General features: G+C 40.4%; 1 long non-coding RNA gene across 1 annotated transcript in view; it reads right to left on the bottom strand.

Annotated features, from left to right (window-relative positions):
* The window catches only part of LOC146867082 (uncharacterized), a 62,825-nt gene extending 51,165 nt beyond the window's left edge, over positions 1-11,660 (bottom strand). The window contains exons 1-5 of the long non-coding RNA XR_014966062.1: positions 11,548-11,660; positions 11,246-11,352; positions 10,659-10,751; positions 9,694-9,806; positions 1,634-1,769 (exon numbers count right to left, since the gene is read on the bottom strand). This is a non-coding gene — a long non-coding RNA (uncharacterized LOC146867082). The remainder of the gene's footprint in view (positions 1-1,633; positions 1,770-9,693; positions 9,807-10,658; positions 10,752-11,245; positions 11,353-11,547) is intronic.
* Between the last annotated feature and the right edge of the window lie 688 nt (positions 11,661-12,348).

Genomic DNA, 12,348 nt, shown 5'->3' with positions numbered 1-12,348 from the left:
TTAATTACAGTCTTGCGGAGGCAGAAAATTATAAAAAGTCTCTCTCAAAATACAAGGCGGAGATTCTGGTGAGGAAGTCAGCCTTCTATGAAAACAGGATCAGAGTAGCCACGAATAAACAAAGAGAGACCTTTGCTATCTTAAGGGAACTAACGCAGCTGGATGGGAGGATTCCTGCTAGCAACCAGCCTGACTGCGACGCCTTCCAAAGGTTCTTTCTTCAGAAAGTACGGGACATCATTAGGGATATCACAACGATCTCAGCTGATCCTTCGTTGTCTTCCTGCTCGGCTAGTCAGGAGCTGTCAGGGACATTGAGCGATTTCCCTTGTATCAACTTGGAGAGCCTGGCCGTGCTTGTTGGGACCCATGCCCCCCAAGGATCTTCCAAATGGCCCTGCCGGCTATTCAAACTCAGTTGCTGCGTCTTTTGAATGAGTCGCTAAAGGTGGGTTATCTCCCAGTCCAGTTGAAGGAAGCCAGGGTCTCCCCACTGTTAAAGAAAGCAGGTACAGACACCAAGGCCTTAAAGAACTACCGGCCTATCTCACAACTGCCATTCCTGGGCAAAATCCTGGAAAAGCATGTTTTGAACACTCTGGCTAGCTACCTGGAGGAACATGGCTTACTCCACCCCAGGCAGGCGGGCTTTCGACCCCAACATAGCACTGAGCTAGTAATGACCGCCGTCACTGATGAGCTGAGAATCAGGGCGGATAATAAACAGCCTTGTGCCCTGATTCTTTTAGACTTGTCAGCGGCCTTCGATACGGTCAGCCATACCATCTTACTGGACCGTATCGCAAGGCTGGGAATTACAGGACAAGTGCTTAAGTGGCTTGAGTCCTTTTTGACGGGTCGCACCCAGAGAGTGCAATTGGGGGACCAGTTATCCGAGGCAAGTGCTGTGACCTGGGGTGTGCCTCAAGGGTCCGCTCTTTCATCTCTACTTTTTAATATCTATCTACAACCCTTGGTGGAGGAGCTAATGCATAAGAATTGTCAAATCTTTAACTATGCCGATGATACCCAGCTTTTGTTCCAGTTGGAAGACTCAATGGAAGCACAGGAATCGATAAGGAACCTGCTTCGATTCACTGTAAACTGGATGACCAATAACCTGTTGAAAGTAAATGCTGAGAAGACAGAGGTTTTGGTGCAGTGGTGGGGTCGTGCACGGGGGTGCTGAGGCAACTGCGCAAGTTAGTTCCTATTCTTTCTGCCCCCACCCTGCAGTCCATTGTGTCCGCCACAGTTATCTCAAGGCTAGACTATGGCAATGCCTTGTATCTTGGCTTGCCACAGAGGTTGTTGAGGAAACTACAGGTAGTGCAGAATGACGCTGCTAGGTTGATCTATTGCTTACCTCGGAACTCGCACGTCACCCCTCTCCTTCGGAAGTTACACTGGCTGCCTGTCAAGTCCAGAGTGCAGTTTAAATGTCTTTGCATAGCTCATAAGGCAATTTTTGGCAAAGCTCCAGACTACATTAAGCAGCGTCTGAGGAAGTACATTCCAGGCAGAACCCTGCGCTCGGGCATGGCCTCCAACCTCTGTCAACCTCGATTTAAGCTAAAATCAAAAGGGGGCAGAGCTTTATCTGCACTCCTCCCGCAATTGTGGAATGACTTACCAGCCAGCCTGAAGGCAGACCCGCAGCTACTGTCCTTCAGGAAGAACTTGAAGACACATTTGTTTAAAAAGATAATCTCTTCATCCCAAGTAGGACGGCTGGCGGAGTGATTTAGGCGCAGTTGGTTATGTTCTTTCTGTGTGTTCAAAATATTTTATTGAATTTTGTTCAAATACAACTAAAAAGATAGACAGCACATAAAATATTATGATTAAGCAATAATACCTAAATAACATTATATATCGTAAGCAAAATCATAGAAAAAATTATCTTAGGTAATGAGAAAATACATAATCAAAAAATACCAAAAGGGAGAATAGAGGGAGGGGAAGGGAAGGTACAAATATACCAATTGACGTAGAAAATGCAAACAGAGCTACTATATGCCATTATAAAACTGATCGAATTAAGTACAAATTTGAATTAAAATTATTCATACAGCATTAAATGGATAAATATTCATCAACAGGTAACCAAAAAGATTGATAAGAAAAAGAATTATGAGTGATCCCCTTCATAGATAATTGAGCACCTCTTCTGGAAAGAATAACCCATGACCACCAAGCATGAACAGATAATACAGAGACATCTTTCCAACAAAAAGTAATGGATTTTAAAGCAGCTGAAATAAGAAAATCAAAAAGTTTACTCTCTAAATCATGTATGTTTTGTGGAAGAATGGCAGATTTACAGATTATTAACTGATAGGAAAGATCAAGTTGAAATTTAAAAATCTTCTTAATGATATCCCAGACTTCAGACCAAAATTTAAAAACCAAAGGACAATCAAAAAACATGTGTTGTAATGAGCCAGGGTGTGATTTACAATGCCAACAATCAGGAGAGGGGAGAAGTTTAGCTTGGAACAAACGTGATGGAGTCCATATACGATTATACAGGATATAAGAATTAGTTTGGTAGATTGAAACAGGCAACCACCCAGATATACTATTAAGCCAAATATCTTTCCATGTGTCAGTGGACAAGGAAAGTGAAAGTTCATTATTCCAAAACGTGGAAATCCTCTCTATATTGCTACCTAGAGTATCAGATAATTTTTTATATAAAATAGACACCCCATGAGATGATTTTGAAACTGTTTGAATATAAATTGCTAAGTCAACTGTAACAGTAGAGGGGATGGCAGTAGGAAAAGAGTCTAAAATTGAATTGCACAAATATTGATACTTAATAAGATCAGATTCAAATAAACCAAAACTTGTTTGCAACGTTTCAAAAGAAATAAACGTATTATTAGAATAGACATCTTTAAGATAAAAAATGCCAGCCTTAATCCATGAAAACCAGAAAATAACATTCCTATTCAATTTAATAACATTACTATACCATAAAGATAATTCAACAGTGTTATTCATGGGAACAAGAAAAATGAAGTCAAGATCATTAAATAACATTTTAGTGGATTTAATAATAACTGACTTTTGAATAAATGGGGCATTATTATGCATGGACACCAAAGAAGGTAAAGGAAATGGATTCGTAATTGATTTCTCAATACGAAGCCACGTAGGAGAATTATTTAAAAAGGAGCAATTAAACCATAATGAACTTTGTTTTAAGATAAAAGCTTTATGATAAAGAAAAAAGTCCGGGATACCAAATCCAGCATTACATTTAGGAACTTTTAATTTTTTATACGCAATACGAGGAGGTTTGTTGTTCCATAAAAACTTTGACAAAAGTTTATCAACATCTTTATAAAACTTTAATGGAAATTGAGTAGGAACCATGGCAAGGGTATAGAATATTTTAGGAGCTATAGTCATTTTAAGAGAATCCATCCTACCCCACCATGAAAGATGTAATGCTGACCATTTAGACGTTTTGTCTTTAATATAGTTTAGGATGAAATCACAATTTAGATTGATTGTCGATTTTATGGAAGAGGAAAATAAAATTCCAAGATATTTTATCTTATTCTTTTGCCAAATAATTTCCTGCATGGGGAGCATATCAGGAGTGCAATAAACATTTAAGGGGAAAAATTCAGTTTTATTAGTATTTAAAGTGTATCCAGAAACTGCAGAATACCTTGTAATAATATCCATTAATGAGGGAAAAGAAGATATAGGGTCACTAACAAATAAGAGCACATCATCCGCATAGGCAAGGGTTTTAACAGTAACATCCTTAATAGTGATTCCTTTGATACGGTCACAATTTCTGATTAGGTTAAGAAAAGGTTCAATGCCAATTAAAAATAAGAGGGGAGAAAGAGGACAACCTTGTCTTGTACCTCTAAAAAGTGAAAATTGAGTTGAAATTTGGCCATTAATAAATAGACGAGCAGTAGGGGCAGAATATAAAGCTGAAATCATACGAATAAAGGTATCTCCAAAATTAAATGAGGACAACGTATGGAATAAAAACTGCCAATGAAGTTTATCGAATGCTTTTTCAGCATCTAAGGCTAAAATTCCAGATGGCATCGATAACGTGGGACTTTGTTCAATTATATGTAGCAAAGTTCTCGTGTTATTAGCAGAGTATCTATTCTTCATAAAACCAGATTGGTCAGGGTGTATAATAGAATCTAATATGGGGCCCAATCTAGTAGCAAGAATTTTAGCATATAATTTACAGTCTTGGTTAATTAAAGATATGGGACGATAATTAGACACTCTGGTGGGATCTTTATCTGGTTTTGGAAGTACTATAATTAAAGCTTCTGTAAAAGAACCAGAAGTAGTTCCAGTGGATCCAAAAAACGTAAAAAGTTGATGCAAAAATGGTAAAAGGTGTAACTGAAATTCTTTGTAGAATTCCGCAGGGATCCCATCAGGACCCGGAGATTTGTTCTTTTTAAGAGATTTTATAGCTGATAGGATTTCATCTTTGGTAATAGGAGCATCAAGTCTAGTTTGATTAGATTGTGAAATCTTGGGTAATTTACATGATTTTAAAAAGGAGTCCAATAAGGAAACCTCCAGAAAATCTGGTTTATTATATAATGCCGAGTAGAAATTCATAAATTCATTAACAATTTCATTGTGAGATAGAGCAATATTACCATGAGGACCAAGAATTGAGTTGATTTGAGTTTTATCTTTTTTTATGCGCAAATAATTAGCTAATAGTTTACCGGATCTATTGGCATTAAAACTAAATCTAGCTTTAGCATTAGAAATTTGAATACCTGCCCTTTTACTGAGGATTGAGTTAAATTCATAGCGCAATTTTTGTAGTTTAAATTTATATTGAGGATTGTTGGATGTAATAAAAAGTCGTTCAAATTTCGCAATTTGTTTTTGTAGGTTTTTCACAGTAGCATGAAAGGTTTTATTTTCATGGGCCATAATAGATGTGGTGACGCCCCTAATATAAGCTTTGAAAGCATCCCATCTATTTATCATAGAAGTAGACCCTTCAGGATTAAGTATAAAATATTCTTGAATAGCAGCTAAAAGCTTGGGCTTGTTATACTCATTCAAAATTACACCGGTGTTCATTCGCCATCTAGATTGTTTAGTAAAAGTTGACTCCAAGTTCAAAACCAAAGAAATCATCGCATGGTCTGAAATATCAATGTTACCAATATGAGGAGCAGTTATTGAACCAATTAGGTGCCTGGAAACCAATAAACAATCAATTCTAGAATGGGAATTATGAGGGTTTGAAAAGAATGTGTAACATTTTTCTTAGGAAAATGTAACCTCCAAATGTCAACTAATTTAGTGGTTTGAATAAATGATTTGAAAGCAAAATATACCTTAGAAGGGCGAAACTTGGTAAGAGATGATCTATCTAACAAGGGGTCAAAGATAACATTAAAATCACCTCCGACAATTAAAGGAACATTACCAATCTTTAGAACCTCTGTTGTAAGATTAGACCAAAATATATGATCATCTGCGGTAGGACCATAAACATTTAATAAATATAGAACTGAGTCATGAACTTTAATTTTAACGAGTATATATCTACCATCCTTATCAGATGATTTACTCAAAATTTGACAGTGTAATTTTTTTGCAAAGAGAATAGCTACACCATTTTTTTACCATTGGCAGGAGAAGAGACAATAACATCAACCCATTTTTTCTGCATATAATCTAAAATTTTATCATCTATATGAGTCTCTTGTATAAAACAAACATCAGCTTTGCAACAACCAAGGTAATCTAAAATTTTTGCACGCTTAACTGGATGGCACAATCCTTTAACATTTAATGAAATTACTTTAATATCATGGATATTAGCCATAACAGAAGAAAAGAGAAAGGAATACAAGAAGTGAAGGATAAAAGAGGATCAAGAAAATGAGAAACAGGTAGCTCCATAGACAGAAGAAGGAAAGGAAAAAATGAAAAAACATAGAAAAAACGACAAACAGAAGACATAAATGTGAAATGTGAAACGCACACACGCTGTACAAGCATGACCGAAACCGCTGGAGCCCAATAAAGAGAAACTTCATAACTGTGTCAGAAGAGAAAACATAACTGGCAAAAATCAAGTAGCAGAGTCATTGGTATCCATAGAGTGCAGAGACTGCTGATCCAAAAAATGCTTCAAATCTTCTGGACGTTGAAAAGATTTCGAAAAATTATCCTTCCAAATGCGCATCGTCGATGGATCAAAAAGACCATATTTATAGCCTAAACTGCGAAGTTGCGGGCGAAGAGCCGTGAATTCTTTGCGAATTGAAACAGTTTCTTTGGCATAGTCTTGATGAATAAATATTTTATTCCCATTAACCATCAAAGAAGGGATTTCTCTAGCTGCTTTTCTGATTAAAACCAAATGGTGGTGTCGAAGAACTTTGAAAATCATTTGTCGCGGTTTTGTATGTTGAGGATTCCTGTGTGAGGGAGTCCTGTGGGCTTTATCAATTTCAAACTTTTCGGAGAATTTAATTTGTAGAAGACCAGGTAATAAATTCTCCAAATATAATCTACAGTTATCCCCCTCAACATTTTCAGGAAGATTAAATATGTGTAGATTATATTGTCTGTTACGATTCTCCAAATCCAATAATGTTGAGCACATAGGAGAAATTTTTGCCACCAGTGGGGTAAATGAGTCAAGTTTGACCTTATTATCGTTTATTTTGATGGAATTATCTGATATTTTCATTGAAAGGCTGGCCATATCTTTACGCACATTTTTTACTTCAGAGGCAATGGTATCTGTATTGACTCGAAGTGCCTGAATTTCCTCCAATATTAAAGACAGCGAAGGTTCAGAAGACTCCACTACCTTTGATTTAGCAGGAGGAGGTGAAATTTGCTGCTTCCTTTTATTAACAGAACTCTTATTCTCCATTTTAAGGTAAAAAGAGTCAAAAATATAAATGCAGACACAAAATGACGAAGGAGGAAATGAGAGCTGTGGAAAACACCAAGGAATGACTGGTGCAGCAGCTAAAATGGGCTGGGGGAGTGGTTAGGCCCAAGCCAGGCCCTTTCCTAGAAGCTTGCTCCGCCCCCTTGACTGAAAGCCTGGCTGTACCTGAAAGCTGTACAGGGAGCAGGAACCAGGCAGCGAGAAAACCCACTTCCGCCGTGTAGAAAAGCTTGAATTTGCTCCACAGTGCAGGTAAGAGCTGTATAATCACAGCGACCTCCTCCAGGGCAGTTTACTGACTGGAATCGGCGTTAAAATCGGCAAAAACGGGCCGAAAACGCGCGTAGACTTTCACGCGGCGGCCATCTTGGATCGCGCGCTCGCGCGTCTCCATGTTCTTTCTGTGTAAGCGCTTAGAGACCGATGGTGATGGGCGCTCTACAAATTGACTCTAACATAACATAACATAACTCACAGTACACCAGTACTTCATAAAAAAAGTGGCTTGTTAATGTTTTTGTTGACCTCTTGTACGCAGCGCGTAGACAGTAGCAGTGTGAGGCAGGTCATGTGGACTCAAAGGTGTCTTATACAAAAAGCTGCAAGGTAACGTCACATGTGCAAAAATAAAAGACACAAAGGTAAAATGGTTGCATGGTTCGGGCTAACTAAGCAAAGGCTGGAATGACCCTAGGGGGGACCATATATAACTATTAGTGTCTACTCTACTACTACCTGATTTGTACTAGTGATGTATGTTAGTATTAACTCATTTTTCAATCTTGCTACTGATCAATAGGGGGAGGTGTATATGACGCCTAATAAATGTGTAATGTTTTTTAGGCGCACTACCGACCACCATTGCCGGGGCCAGCGAAGGCGACGCAGAGGGAGAGGATGCGGCAGTTGCTGCAGATACCGACGATGGAGCGGTAGGGGGAGTGGCAGCATCAGTGGCGGGCGGTGGTAAGTTAGATTCATAATCCTTAACTATTGTTGACAGTACACTCACTGCAAGGGTGTACTGTATGTATACTGTACTGTTGAGACTTAGGGCCCCATTAGGATGGCGGGCGTATTGCCTCCGCCGGGCCGGCTGTATTCACCGCCGACACCGCAGGGGCAAACCTCCCGCCATCCCTGTAGAAAAGAGTCAGACCCCCCACATGTCGACCAGGCGGAAAAGGGTTCAATATGGTGGTGGTGTCTCTCTGAACACACCGCCAGCCATATAATCTGCATTTTGGAATGCCTTTGCGTGGCGGCATTGCCGTCCGCCACGGAAAGGCATGCAGACATTGCAGAGTATGCTTGGGGGCCCCCATGGAGGGTACCTATGCTATGGTACCCCCCCTGCCTTTCAAAGTAAAAAGTGACAGGCTCCGCGCGGGGCCTGTCATGTTGTGCTTGGAAAAGCAGCACAACATGTATTTTTAGCATTGCTTTCAGCACCGCCAACCGGAAGGTAAAAAAAACAGGATGCGCCCGCCACTGTGCCGGGCGCATCCTCCTAATTGTCCCCATGGGACCCCCACCCTTTTTAGCGTGAGGATGGCGGGCGGACAAAGTCTGCCCGCCATCCGATGTCCTAAGTAAGTATGAGTTGTTGTGAACGTTTCAAGAGTGAACTAGAAGACTAGAATTCCTTTAATTGGCATAGGAGCGGGAGTATTGAGTAACCAATGCCCTCATCTATCTGATTTCAACTCCGCTTTGAAAGTTTTATGGAGAAGAGCACCTGGTGCACTGTTCAACTAAAAAGTGAAAGACGGGTGGAAGGAAGAAGGACGGGCGAGATTTAAAATGTTATGTACTACTGTGCTTTTTAGTGCTACTCTACCATGCCACTATGCGTATAAATAATTAACTTGTCTTACTGTTTTTCTAAGAGTATATTTTACAATTGTCTTGTTTTTTTCTTTTTGATACACAGCTACTCCTAAAGTCAATCATAAGGAGTTGGCCGCCAAGGCACGGTGCCGGAAGCTGGAGGCAATCCAGCATGAATACCGGCGGCTGGTGGTCCTGGCAGAGGAGGAGGAGGAGACTGCAGCAGCACTTGAAGCCTCCTCCAGTGTCCCGGGCCCCAGGCACCACCCTCCAGCGGTACGGCGCCACCGTCTGGCGGCTGCCCGCCGCCACCGCAATGCCATCTCTGGTGCCCCCCCCCCCACTGTGGCTGCAACTGCCGCGCCCTCAGACGCCGCGTCGCCCGTTTAGAGGAGCAGATGCGTGTCCTCCTTCAATCCCACCCCACACCTTAGTGCCTGTCTTCTGCCCCTTTTTTAATTCTTGTTTGGGTGGGTGGGAACTGGTTTGGTCATTGGGTTTTTGCTTTTCGGACCACTATTTTCTCCTGCACTTTCCTACGGACATTGGTTGGGGTTAGGGAGGGGGTGGGTCAGCTTTTGTGGGTTTTTAGTTTATTTTTGTTAGGGTAAATTAAATATATTTTTCTACGTTACATGCAATGTTGTTAATGTTTTGTAGGTGGGGTTACTGTTTTACATCACACTGTTTCCTTGCTGGTGCAGGGCAACCAATAGCCAGTGTTTGATTTAAATAATTGGCTGACTGTGTAAGACACAAACAGACAGATGCGACACCCCTCACTGATTGACTTGTCCTACTAGTACTTTCAGTCTCTCCTCTAGTCTATGCATTCTTTATCTGGACTCAAAGGGGTGTGTGAAATTGAATTCATTGAAAACATGTCCATTAATAATTCTGCTTTCCCCAAACTTCTCTCTTACCTGTGCTTGATGTTTAACGTAGGCACAGCAATGGCTGCATGGTGAAGATGGTTTCCTTTTTCTAACATGCCATGATTGGGGTGGTGGTGGTAGTATAGTAGTAGTAGTAGACACTGGCAGGGCAGCAGCATTTGCAAAAAAAGAAAAGGAGACAGTCAATCGCCTTTGAGAGACTGTTAGAGCAGTAGTAGAATGAAGTACAGTACAGAACTTACAGAGCAACAATAATATGCTAAAATATTTTACAACAAAACATAATGGTGGTTGGGATAGCCTACTAGACAGAGTTACAAACTATAGTTGTGTCGAGTCACTTGACTAGGCCTACAGCCTAACAGTTAGTGCTGTGTATGAGGAATGACAACAAACAAATCCAATCAATGCCGGCAATTAATGCTGAGGTATATGTTCCTTTGTTAAATAAAATAACCTCTCATATATCCTACTCATGGGTGGGCAAGCAGGAGAAGATCATTGCTCTGCCTTGAAATTGAAGTACTGTTGCTTTTGCCACATCCGCCCCAGCAAGCGTGTGATTAAGTATTGGTGTACATTTAATTTAGTCACACCTCGACAATAAGTCACACAGCCCGGGGGAAGAGGGTTAGGGTTTGTTGAATGGATGGGAAGGGGGTTTTGGGAAAGGTTTGACATTGAAAAACAGTATGCATGGACAAACAAACGACAATCTTCGAAGACTACCATATCCATATGTTAAGGGAGAAAAAGGAAATGCATGCATGATGATGAGAGACCCGGATTACATACACTTCTTGTTCTGTTGTTCCGGCCTTAATACTTTTACAGATAGCAAATAGAAATTTTAAATATTGGTAGGGAAGAATCGTAAACAGAGAGCAAACCTAATGATGATAATAACAACAACAAGAACACACTGTTGTAAAGATTGTAGACAAAAAAATGATTCAAATTATTTAAAAGAAGATAAAAGTTGATACTCTTACTGTGTTATCCTGGTAAAAAATGTGGACTGGATTTGCATCTCGGCATTCCTCTTGGTCCTCTCGTCCATCAATCTTGGGTGTCGCCACTCGCCACTGCCCGGATGGAAAAAAAATGTCGATTTATTGGTAAGGTAAGTGTGCATTGTAATGTTTTCCCAAGTATAGGGGAAGGCCCAGCCTGTAATTGTAGATGGAAAAACAAAGGGGATATTGAGAAACAAAGTTGAAACAAATGCACAAGTTATGGTGTAGTGCAACAAGAACACTTTCCGAGGTGGCATGTATGCATCATCTCTACTCTAGTCTGTTTCCAGCATTGACCTTCAACAATAACAGGAGAGAGCAGGCCCACAATGACAGGCCTGACGGCACGTTGCTTCGCAGTAGCACATCCTACGTTTGGACTTTAGAGTACTTTTTTTTTTTTTTAAAGAGTTGGACAAAGGCAAAGCACATTATCCATTCCAAACATAGCATTTTACAGTTTAAGTTAGTAAATCAATGCACCGCAGTCATCCCACCGCTACACTCGACTCCACTTCTACACAGACATTTGGGTCTGCTGTGGTTGTTGTTGACGTGTTTACCTTTAGGCTTTTAAGTTTTATGCCACTCATGAAACGTCCTCCTGACTTGTTATTATTCCATCAATCATCATCTCCGATACTTGTACTGACTGACTGTGAAGATCGGCCTGCAGTAAAAGTAAAATTGTTATTATACAACAAGAGTAGAAATATTATTGACTTGAGTCAGTCTTTAGTGTGTACAGAAAGATAGATTACTAGTACACTTTGACTTCACTTTGTGCACAACAAACAAACAACGAAAACACAAACACCAATCGCTCAGAGTCAGGTGTCCAATGCATGCCATTAATTGTCATTACCTGTTCCTTCTCATCTTAAGTTAACGGGCCGTCTATTTCGCCATCATCATCATGGACGGTGCTGTTGTGGCAATCATACTCATTGCGCAGATTGAGTGAGTCCCCTTCCTGTATTGAATTAAAAGCAATGTATCACCAAGCTGCAGGAGAAGTACAAATTTCTTATTTGCAAGAAGGGGAAAATTCACCTTAAGTTTAGTGTGTACTGTAGAAAGATGATTAGTGCACAATTACATAACTTAATGCACAACAAACACAACAAAATCACTCAGTCTGCGACTCTGTGTCCAATGCATGGCATCAATCATTACCTGTTCCATCTTATTTTCAGTTAATGGGCAGTCTCTCTCGGCTCTGAAAGGAGGATAGCTATAGTAGTCACCTGATTCATGCTCCACTTCTTTTGGCGGGACTAGGAAAGTTTTAATTTTTTCTTCTATTTACCATCATCCAATCATCATTCATGAGGGCAATGGATTTGGGCGGGAAATTCAGTATGATGGAGCAGAGGAGCTGGATTCGGAGGACTGTACTGTCAAATTGCAGCCACCTGAAACTTGTATATGAAATAAGAAGAGTAGAAGACGGTGATAATGGATTTGTTGTGATTCACAAGTTTGTAACCGGAACGACAGACACACAAATAAAGGGGGAAAAAAGGGAGGAAGACAGTAAGTGCAAGCCTAATTGTCAGGGAAGTATAGTTCGTCCTCAAACTCTGGGGGGTCAGCCAGTAGTAGGTAATCATGATGTGACACACTACGTCCGTCACCTGAGCCGCTGTCCTCATCTTCCTCCATT

The sequence above is a fragment of the Triturus cristatus genome, chromosome 1_2 (assembly GCF_964204655.1).
Source record: "Triturus cristatus chromosome 1_2, aTriCri1.1, whole genome shotgun sequence".
NCBI lineage: Eukaryota > Metazoa > Chordata > Amphibia > Caudata > Salamandridae > Triturus > Triturus cristatus.
This window is presented reverse-complemented; position numbering and strand designations above follow the sequence as displayed.